Source organism: Macaca thibetana, chromosome 15, assembly GCF_024542745.1.
Source record: "Macaca thibetana thibetana isolate TM-01 chromosome 15, ASM2454274v1, whole genome shotgun sequence".
Taxonomy (NCBI): domain Eukaryota; kingdom Metazoa; phylum Chordata; class Mammalia; order Primates; family Cercopithecidae; genus Macaca; species Macaca thibetana.
In genome coordinates, this window is record NC_065592.1 from 69629064 (window position 1) to 69639680 (window position 10617).

The 10617-nt window shown below is 33.3% G+C and overlaps 1 long non-coding RNA gene across 1 annotated transcript; it reads right to left on the minus strand.

Annotated features, from left to right (window-relative positions):
* Window positions 1–1717: 1717 nt before the first annotated feature.
* LOC126937980 (uncharacterized) lies at window positions 1718–10294 on the minus strand. The gene is made up of 4 exons (XR_007719915.1): window positions 9987–10294; window positions 9715–9790; window positions 4662–4810; window positions 1718–1994 (listed from the first exon to the last, which is right to left on the minus strand). It is a non-coding gene; the product is annotated as an uncharacterized LOC126937980 (long non-coding RNA).
* Window positions 10295–10617: the final 323 nt, after the last annotated feature.

Sequence of the window (10617 nt, forward strand, 5' to 3'; positions counted from 1 at the left end):
CTCAAACAGCTCAATATGAAAAAATAATAATAATCCCATTAAAAAATGGGCAAAATACCTGAAGAGACATTTTTCAAAGGAAGACATACAAATGACCAACAGGTACATGCGAAAATGCTCAACATCATTCATTTGCATTTAGAGAAATGCAAATCAAAACTACAATGAGATATCATCTCACCCCAGTTAAAATAGGTTTTATCAAAGACAGGCAATAACATGCTGTCAAGAATGTGAACACTTGCATACTGTTGATGACAATGTAAATTAGTACAACCACTATAAAGAATACTGTAAAGGTTCCTTAAAAAAAACCTAAAAAAGAACTACCATATGATCTAGCAATCTCACTGTGGGGTATATACCCCTCAAAAAAAAAAAATCAGTATATCGAAGATATATCCACACTCCCTTGTTTACTGCAGCACCATTCACAATAGCCAAGATATGAAATTAACCTAAGTAGTGTCCATCAATGGATAAATAGATAAAGAAAATGTGGTACAAATACACAATGGAATATTATTCATCCTTAATAAAGAATGAAATTCTGTCTTCTGTGACAATGTGGATGGAACTGGAGGATTGTTAGGTTAAGTGAAATAAGTCAAGCGCAGAAAGATAAATGTTATATGTTCTTACTCATATGTGGGTGCAAAAAAATATTGAACTTGTAGAGATAGAAAGTAGAATGATAGATACAAGAAGGTGGGAAGAGAATACAGAAGAGGTGGTTAATGGGTACAAAATACAGTTAGATAGAACAGTATCTAGTGTTCAATAGCACAAAAGGGTGACTAAAGTTAATAATACTTCATTTTGTATTTCAACATAACTAGAAAAGTGGAATTGGAATGCTCATAACACAAAGGAATGATAAATTGGGTGGTTTCCCAATCACCTTTACTTGATCATTACACACTATATACATATCAAAATGTCATATGTACCTGGCAAATATGTACAACTATTATGTGTCCCCAATAGCATGTTGTCGACTCAAAAAACAGAAACACAAAAAAACAAAAACAGTGGAATGTAAACAAAGTCTCGAAACAATATGTAGGGTTTGGGCAAGTCATTTGGGCTTTGACAAAATTTCATGATGCCATAGCAATTGAAACAACAAAAGAAATTTATTTTTTATCTTTGTATGAGAAGGTTGGGGGGTTAAGATAGTGACAGGGTAATCAGTGTGTATAATTTAATGTTTGTCTTTTTTTTTGTAACCTGTAAAGAAAATGTGATAATGATGATTGTTTCATAATCAAATTGATGTTTTCATTTTTGCTTCATATTAAACCATCTCTGCAGAATATGCAGACGCCACCATCACATCTTACCATGTTTATGTCTTTAATTCTAATTTAAAACAGCAGTGGCAAACTCATCAGATGCTGGTAGGTCAAACAAAATCAGTCTTCTCAGATTTATTTCATAATCTGAAGATACTATCAAAAATAACGAGCTTTTGGGAGGTAGGATATTAGCGACTTACTTTAAGGCATTTCAGTCTACTATCCAGGATCTACGCTTACATAAACATACAACATAATGTGGATGTAAGTATCCCCTTTCCTTGTGGTTTCAGTTCATTTTACCTGCCTGAGTATATCAATGCAATTGGTTATAGCAATAAATTTTGTTACAAAACACATTAGATAATAATTAGATAATGAGTCTAAAAGACTTTTTTTCTTTTAAACATGCAGTCTGTTTATTGATTCAAAATCTCATAATCTTATCCATTCAATTTCTTGTTTGATGGGTCTCACTTGTTTCTTAAAGTAGACATTAGGACAATCATCATAAAGACTATCTCTTATTGCAAAATACCATATGTCTTTAATGGACATTAGCTTAACTAGACTGGAAGTTGTTCTCCCTCCCGCAAGAGTTGTGTTTACACCTTCTTCAAAACATGATGTACTCAGTAGCCAATCTACATTAGTGGGAGCTGCTATTTATCAGGATTCTTGCTCTCTCTGGTGAAACTATAAAAGAAGTAAAAATATTGTTTGAAATATTGATGGGAAATGTGAATGAAAAATTCGATGGGAATGAAAATTCCATCATCCCCATATCTTTCCATAATTTAACAGTGTTTTATGTATTGAAAGTCAAAAATATATTTAGCAGCACCTGTGAATGGTTGAGGCACAGATGCCTAGCACCCCCTGGCTACAGGTCTCTGCGTGGCAAAGTAGGTCAGGAACACAGAGCCTTCACACTCAAAATGCATCAGTTCAGGGATTTACAACACTGTTTAACTTTTCTAAACCTTGGACATTTAATGAAACTTAAAAAAAAAGTATAATGGACCAATAAAAATAAAAAACAAAATTCGAAAACAAAGTTGACTCATTGTTTTACAAATAAGCACAAAGATAATAAGCAAAGATGTGTATTACTGAAACCTAGACACACTGGTAATAAAAAAAACCTATGAGATGACTAATATAAAGAAATGGAATAAAAATTGATTGGGAAAACAATATACATCAGAATTAAATATGTATGTATATAATATAAAAAATAAATCCTCTTATATATAGGAAAACTTTAAAGGCATTTATATTAGGGATAGTACATGTCTCTTCTTATATACCCACCAACTAGGGAAAGAGGGCCAAATGTGTCTGTATATTGCTTAAAAATATAAATTTGCATATAGATATGTAGATTTTCCCATAGTTAAGTTACAGTGTGGATTTTCATTAAATAGTTATGCTTTCATTTTTATTGGAAAGTATATAATTGTCTGCACATAGCTTTAAATTATTGCGATTGTATTTGACCCATCTCTAGTCAAAGTGTTTGAAAACACCATAGGTGACCACATCCAATGAAATAAGAAACACTGAAACTGGAAATCACTGGCATGCAGACACCCATATCACTTAAAGAACAAAAACAATTCTGCTATGAAATCACATAGATTACAACAAAAATGTTTGGGCAGGGAGATGACAGTCACACATTGTGTGAAATCAAGCCATTTATTTTTCATGGGAGCTGATAGATGAGACTACAAGGCAGGCAGCTAACAGAAGCAGCCACTACTGTAAAATGTTTAATAAATGTCAGAATGAACAGTTGGAGATTCGGCAACCTTTCCAAATTAGTCAAAATTACAACCATTTCCTAGTATAGTCTGAGATAAACAGAAGGAATTAGTCCACTCCAAAGCTCTCGTCCTTCCCTCCAATAACAGGGAACAGAAAGATACGGTTTGGCATACATACTACTAATTTTCATCTCCAACATATAGTTCAACACCATGAGGAGTCAAAAACAGAGTTAACCTGATTCCTTAAAAGTAGCACTGCTTTTCAAATAAGCAACAGCGTAAATACTGTTAGATGTTTGCTTATACACTATAACCTTCTTATGTGAAAACTATTATTAAGAAAATACTTGTGCCCATTAAATTACCAAGTTTTAAAATTTTGTTTCTCTTTTTTAATCTTCAATATGTAAGACTTTGATTGGGCAGTTGTGTGTTGTTCGTTAGGTGAGCAACAGAAGAAGGCCATTATACCCATTCTTTAAAAATAATTCTTTACTGAGTTATTATTAATATAACATTTCTCCAATCCCTGGGTTCTTCTCTTCTATACAGAAATAATGTGAATTTTCAGCTTAAATGTTGAAGTGATTTTGTTTCAATAACATAGTTAAATCATTTTGAACAAATGTAAGAGGCTTAAAATTGCTAAATTGTTTGTCAGTTTTGTTGCTGTTTTTAATCATCAGACATTAGTGCATGTATGGTTTCCCTAAGGTCAAAGTTGGATTATTTTGTGCCACATTATAAGAGCTGAGTTTGCATCTTTTACTAAACGTACTATTTTGAGAAACTAAATAAAGCAAAACCTATAACATAAAGAAGATATTTATTTCTGGTGGTGATTCAGAGTATTTGTTGGGAGTATAAAAATCAGTAAAATGAGAGGCATGTATTTTAATGACTAAATAGCAAAATGAGATTCCATGGAGAAACATCAATCTACATCCATAAATCAGGAAAACTACACAGGTGATCTTGCCACTATTTTGCCAATTTAAATATATCTAGCAACCAAAAGAATGCTGTAGAAATCTGTCCAGATTTTCACACGGCTCTAATGATTAAATAAGTTCTGCTTCAGTCTGGTTGTTTGGTATGCAAAGTCCTAGCCTTAGGATACTGAAACAGCATATTTTTTAATGGATAATAATATATGAATTACTGTTTTTTTCCACTAATGAAAATAATTTTTATAGAAAGATTAACTTTTATTCTTTAACTATTTTTCCGTAAATACAGAAACAAGTTGTATATTGATGCCTGGCATTTGATGAAATACACGACTATTTTCTGGGACTCCAGAGATATTTAGGAGACTATCATATGGGATATAATGTTGATAAGGATTATAGAGTTGGAAGGGTTAACATATGTATCCTCAGGGCAACTGCAAAAGGGGAAGCATTTAGAACCATCATTTAGTGTGAGATAATGGATGTAAAAGTATTTTGTAAACAGTTAATACTTGTAGAGAGTATTGTTGTTTTCCAATAACATCGTAGGCCTCTCTTTTTTGTTCAGCAGTCTTATATTTTGAAGACAGCTTATATTTTGTTCCAATCTTACGCAGTAGGTCATGATTAAAACTCACATAATTATGATCAGTCTTCTCCTTTGTTGATGATTTGTCAGAAATCCAGACTGAAGTCTAAAGGTTAGTTCATGAATGGGCATATGATCCAACTGGGGTCATGGACAGCCACGGGGAAGCACACTGGAGATTATGGATAAAAGTCCTCACTGTTAAAAGAAAGTTAGGAAGAAGAAATTGGTCTTAATTTGCTAGATATGCAAATGAAAGGCTTAGGAAAGCTACAGCCATTTTTCTATGAACATGAATGATTAAGAGGTACCCCACAGGGCCCAGCATGGTGACCCACGCCTGTAATCCCAGCACTTCGGAAGGCTGAGGCGGACAGACCACATGAGGTCAGGAGTTTCACACCAGCCTGGCCAACATGGTGAAACCTCTACTCTTCTGAAAATACAAAAATTACCCAGTCGTGGTGGCAGATGCCTATAGTCCCAGCTACTCTGGATGCTGAGACACGAGAATCACTTGAAACCAGGAGGCGGAGGTTGCAGTGAGCCAAAACTATGCCACTACACTCCAGCCTGGGCAACAGAGTGAGACTTCATCTAAACATACACACATACACACATACACACACACACACACACACACACACACACACACAAAACCACAAAACAAAACAAAAAAACAGAGGTACCCCAGAGGAGGGAGATACCCAAAAAATTATAGAAATGAGAACACACTGGCTGAATGAAATCCAAGTAAGGCCTTTTATATACATCTGAATTTCAATTGTATGAGCTAATCAAGTTCCTTATTTTTAAGTCATTTTAAGTTTTCTGTATATTGACAAAAGCAGTCTAAGTAATCAATGCAATATTATAAAAATGTAGTGAATAAAATGCTTGAATAATATAGCCTACCACTGTAATTTTAAAATAACACTAGTCCAACTGAAATTTGAAATGACCTAAAAGTATGATGACATATGGATAAACTATCAATGATTGTAATAAAAAGTCCATCTCAAGTGGTTTTATCTTAGCTGAAAAATAATCCAGTCAGACATTATAAAGAGATGATATAAAAAAAGAGTAAGTCATTGTCACTTCAAAACTACTTATGTAAATTCTAATCCTACATTTTAAATGACGTGTTAAAAGCCCCCTTTTCACCTTTAATAAATATGGTAACGAAACTATAATTATGTATGTGAACATAATTATTGTCAAACTGATTTCAACATTTAAAAATAAGGCCAACCCGTCAAAAAAGCACACAAAAAACTGACTTCAAGTTTATCTTGAATTAATACAGAATATAAATTCACTTACTATTTCTCCTTCCAAATATTTTTATGGTTATATTGTTATCTACTGGAGAGTATGAAAATATACTTTGTAACATGCAACTTGAAAAATAAAGAAAATGGCAAAAAATTATTTTAGAAATTGCATTTCTGAGATGAATATAGGTAATGAGCAGTATTTTCATTCTAAAGAAAAATTGCAAAACATAGTAAGTGAAAAATTACTATCATTATTAGAAACATACTTGGCTAAAACATGTAATTTTAGTGGCATTTCTAAAACATCTGTCATCATAAAATACAATAAAATTTGCTTAAACTAAATTTATCTTAATTATTCATTTATGATTTTCCATGATATGAATTTAAAAATAAAAATAATAATATAACATTATACAAAATAGTACCTACATACATTTAATCTTAAAAGTGCCCTGGAAATTTATTGAATGAGGAAGAGAAACTCAGAGGGTTCTGTGACATCTAGAATAATGTATAATTAATAAATAGTTAAGATTCTACTGAGGCTTCTAACATAATTTCTTAAACTATGGTCCTCCAAACATTTAGAAAAAGAGAAATATTTGCATTTACATGATAGACTAGAATGTTTTCTTTTACCATTTTTTAATAGATATAGCATACTTATAAAGTAATAATAAGTAATTAAGAACTGCATGTTTTTTAAAGTCCCATGGTCACACTTGCATAAATTTTATTTCATAGATTTTTAAGTATGTAATTATCTTGCACATCCTGTGGGAATATAGTTGATCCCATCATTGTTAAAATTTTTTTCTATATGAGATTTTGATGAATCTTGTATTTCATTCATGATTATCTAATTCATGATTATGTTGATATATTTTACATATGAAATCATTCAAAATCAATATATGTTTTGACTTCAAGCAACAGCACACCATTTTTAAAATTACTGTGTAATCCACTCAACATGCACAACCAAGATGTCTGTGTCTATTGATCGTAAAAATACAGTAAAAGAAAAAGGAATCTTTTATAACTCATCTCCCTACTATTAATATCTACAGTACCAACAACCATGTTGTGGATATAGCAGTGAAGGAAATGTTTTTTTGTCTTCAAACAATGTTTTCACCAGTAGACACTTATGATTAACTGATTAACTGAGCACAAAAAGGAAAGATTGTGGTCAGATTTGTCTGAGGGAGAGATTAATAATAGTATCTGAGTGTCAAAAGTTAATTAGACATTTTCTAAGCTGGCTAGAATGAGAAAGGAATTTTAATCAGAGGGAGCAACATAAATGACAATACAGATACTTACACATCCAATGAATCATGTCTATTAAGCACCCACTCAGGCCTACTCTGCTGTTTGGATAATGGAAAAGTTACATAAAGCATTGTCAAAGTGTTAGTTTTCCCTAAATCAACACAAAATAAAGTTTTTTTTTTTTAATTTTTCCTACTGAAATTTTCTTAGAGTGACAATGAATATCAATAGTAAATTCAAGAAGAACAGACAGTTATGCGCTTTCACTTTTAAAAGAAGATTCTAAGCAATACTATAAAGGTACATATAATTACTAAATACTTAATAAGTTCCAATCATTACTACTATCAAGTTTTGCCCTTCTGTTTCCACTTTTACTCAAATAAATGAAACAATATTTAAAAAAAAAGTATTGGCTAGCATATTCTGGATTGCCTGTGCATACCACCTACATTCCACCAAAAATTGCCAGTCTTTATGCACTGTGTAGACATGGCAACTAAGTTATTTTGGGTAAGTCATTTATTTTATTTGCAACACATGAGGCTTCGTTTTCATGGAAGAGAGAAAACCCAAATAATACTAAAGTGCTCTATAGAATATACTGGAGTCAATTTTAAAGACAATTACTTTTATTTAATATATTTGAGCTTTCAAAATTATATTTACTTTTTAAGCATATTTCTGAAATTTCATATTCTCAGAATACATTTCTCTCTGTATATGCAGAATTATAGAATTTCCACAGAACTATTACAATTTAAGAGATAATTTAAGGCAGCATACTAAGAAGTCTCAGCTTTAGCAATGGAACAAGAAAGAAAACTCAGATGAATTTAAAACTTCAACTACAACTTTACAAAGACCCACAAAAAGTGAATTTAATCAATGCATGGATAAGCATTCATTCCAATTGCTCTAGAAATGTTTTATAAACCAAATAACTTTTCGTTTGAATTTTTTCACATTTCAAATTCTGCATACAACTAGAAAACACATATTCATTTTTTGTATCTGGCCTTAGAAATTATAGGATTCAAATTGTTTTTAATATTCAATATTTTATATTTATTTGTCTCTCATAATCGAGATTTCCACAGGAAAATATGGATCTTCTTGCCTTATACTCAAGAATTATGGAGACATTAATTGCCAGATGTTATTTTCTTTTGTCCTGCAGTAGGCAGGGTTCTGTCTGGAATGTCACTGTACCTGGGTTAATTTGATAGCATGCAGACCCACCTAGAAAATCTCAAGATTCCCTTTAGTCTTTCCTCTATGAAGCAAGAGCTGTGTGATTTTTAAAAGAATACCACTTGCCTGTCTAAGCCACAACTGTTGCAACTGAAAAGACAGAGAATAACAAGAGTACAATTTCTTAGAGTCTGGGATTCAGAGTAACATTAGATGTCAGAAGCAAGGCTAATTTGATTTTGAATGTCTTTACTTGAACCAGAAATTCTTTACTATAGCTCAAGAAATGACAGTCTATAATTATCTGATATAGAAATTTTGAAATTTTATGTAGTGGAACTTACAGACAGCGCAATGCCAGAAGTTCATGCTTTGATACACATGTTCAGCTAGAAGTACATACCAATGACAGGTAATTTTAAATATGGCTAAAACAAAAAAGATCTCATTGAGCAAAGAAGAGAAAAAGAAGACCAACAACTAAACAAACAAAGAATGATTGAATTTTACTACTTATAGATACGCTGGGCTCCTTGTGAGGAAGAGGCAATAGTGGCTGGGATATTGACATTCTAGAGGCAACAGAAACTAAAGATGCTCCATAGGAGATGCAAGAGTAAAGTTCAAAGCTTGAAATCTTGAGTTCAGAGTGGAGCTGGCCCATGCTCTACAATGGAGAGCAAATAAAATTCCCAGTCCAATTATAGGCTTGGTTATCGTTTACGGAAAGTTCTATGTACCAGGAGGCAATAAGACATAGCAAGAAAGAAACAGGCTTGCCTGGAGAGAATGAACACGTCTCTGCATTCAGCAGTTAACTCTACTGTAATATCAAAAGAAGACAAGAACCCGAAGCAGCATTACAAAATAGGGTTGTACACTGGGGACCCTGGGTGATAAGTCGCCAAAAAAAAAAAAAAAAAAAAAAAAAAGCTGAGTAAGAAATACTGAGAAAAAGAATAAGACAGAGAGAAAGAAAACTATAAACACACACAAAAAATGAGCCAGCCAATTGAACATGCATAAAATTATTCAAAAATATGTAAAAATTCTGATGCTAAAACAGATAATAGTAAAAATATTTTTTAAAAAACACCTTTTAAAGGGCATCGAAAATATTCTATACAAAGTAGTATATGTAAATATTCACAACCTTTAGCTAATAGTTATAAAATGTTGCTGAAAGAATTTAAGAGGATCTTAATAAATGAACACAGACTCAATGTTCTTAAAGACTCAATATTATTAAGATATCGATTCTTCCCAAAGTGATTTATAGGCTCAATAAAATATCTATTAAAATTCCAACTCTTGTTATAGAAGTACAAAAGCTGAATCTAAAATTTATACCTAAAGTAGTCAAAGTGAAGTGGCATCATTGTCTGGGATAAATACATGAAATTTGTTGTCTCACGGCCACGGAAAACTAGGACAAGAACACAAAAAGAGTGAGGTTCAGAGAGAAAGTTTAAAGGGCAAAAGAAAGAGAAAATTTCATGCTGGGCGTGTCACGCCTGTAACCCTCAGCACTTTGGGAGACTGAGGCTGGGGGATCACTTGAGGTCAGGAGTTTGAGACCAGCCTGGCCAATACAAAATTCAGTGGGGTGTGGTGGCACGCACCTGTAATCTCAGCTACTCTAGAGGCTGAGGCAGGAGAATTGCTTGAAGCTGGGAGGTGGAGGTTGCAGTGAGCCAAGATCTTGCCACTGAAATCCAGCCTGGGTGACAAAAGCAAGAATATCCCCCCCCCCCAAAAAAAGAAAAAGAAAAAGAAAAGAAAAGAAAAAAGAAAAAGAAAGAAAGAGAGAAAAATCTTTCTCTGCTTCAGAGAGAGGTGCTGGAGAAATGGGTTGCTGGTTCCCTGGTGGAATGCAAAGGGTTTTATAGACACGCTTGAGGAGGTGGTGTCTGATTTACATAGGGCACAAAAGATTGGTCAGAACAAGTGTGTCATTTGCATAAGGCACAAAATACTGGTTAGGGCTAGGTGTGCCATTTGCATAGTGCACGGGAATCTGGCTGCCCCCACCCTCACCTTTTATTACGCAGATGTGTTCGCTTCCTGACCTGCGCCATGTTGCCTGTTTCTTTACTGTACACGTGTTGACGAAGAAAAGGGAAGATGGAGCCTCCATGTTGAACTTGCCTGGCCCTCAGGTAACCGTTTTGTATTGGCACAACTGCTGGCATTCACCTGTGCAAGCTTCCGGCTTGCTAATCTGTGTTTGCAGCTCGATTTTTCAGGCTGCTC